The sequence below is a fragment of the Coenobita brevimanus genome, chromosome 7 (genome assembly GCF_032717465.1).
Source record: "Coenobita brevimanus isolate Jiangsu-jjx chromosome 7, ASM3271746v2, whole genome shotgun sequence".
Classification (NCBI taxonomy): domain Eukaryota; kingdom Metazoa; phylum Arthropoda; class Malacostraca; order Decapoda; family Coenobitidae; genus Coenobita; species Coenobita brevimanus.
Window position 1 is genome coordinate 19,884,074 of NC_136960.1, and position 1,246 is coordinate 19,885,319.

Here is a 1,246-nt window from a genome sequence, read left to right on the forward strand (position 1 = left end):
ATGAGAGATGCGGTATTTGAATGCTGGCAACAAAGGCTGATGAGTTCCGTACGAAAATCAGCAAAGGTATGAATGCTATCGAAATGTCCTGCACGGATTGCGGATCCGATGTCCGATTTGCCGTGGTGCAAGTGACCCACGAGGTAGGCTACTTTGAGCGATTCATCGGAGATCTGCCGATTGTGGATGCCCGTTTCGACTTCTCTGAGGAAATCATAGACAGACCACGTTGGGTCCTGGCCGGTAAATTTGGGATGATTGGCATCGTCGAGATAGATAGACTGTGGAGGGTTGGCCATGGCTGGAAGAGCAGAAGTGGCGGTAGGAGAGGTGTGGGAGAGAGAGAAGGTAGTGGTAGTTAAGGGCAAGCAAGACGGGGTATGAAGTGAGGCAGGAGAGTGAACGATAGGGGAAGGAGTAAAGGAAGAAGAAGGGAGTGTAGAGGTAGGGGTAGAGGAGGAGGTATCTGGATTTACGATGTAGGATGGGTAGTAAGTGGTTCTGCAGGAAGTGAAACGGGAGTCTCAGGTACAGGGTGGTGGTATTCTTTGCCACTTCGTAAGTGAGTGATCGTGTTAGAGTCGGCAGACGGTGTATGATCAGGTGATGTTTCCGGGTTGATGTGGAAAGTATGACATTTAATGCGGCAATGGAAGATGAAATGAAGGATGAAGATGGATATGTAGGTGGAAATGTATAATATAACAATGAGAGAATGTAATACACGAGTAGATGTGAAAACGAATGAAGGTGCGGGGATGGATGGTTTAAATAAAAGGCGAAGGATGAGATGGATAATAAATAACGTAGGTGAAGATGAAAACGGGGCAATGGAAATGAGATGGAATATTTACAATATCCAATCTGTAGAGAAAATCGAGGATAATCTCTATAGAAAGGTAAGGAATACTATAGTTACACAGTAAAGACGGGATTGAGATGTATGACGTGCAGGTGTGGCTGGGCGTAGCGGGGCTGGGGCGGGGCGGGGCGGGGCGGGGCCGAGCGGCAGTGGAGAGACAGCTGGGTGGAGAGGAGAGTGGCTGGGGACGAGACTGGAGCGATATGTTGGATGAGTCTTAGAAGATGGGGAACTTCTCGCTGGGCTTAAGTCGAGACGGGAAGAGACTCTGCAATGAGTCACCAGCAGGGAGTGGCGGTCTTAGGAGGCTCACATAATTCAGACCACATGTGGCGGCGTCAGGGCCGGTGGTGGGGTGTGAGGGCAGACGTTGGTTCAATGCAG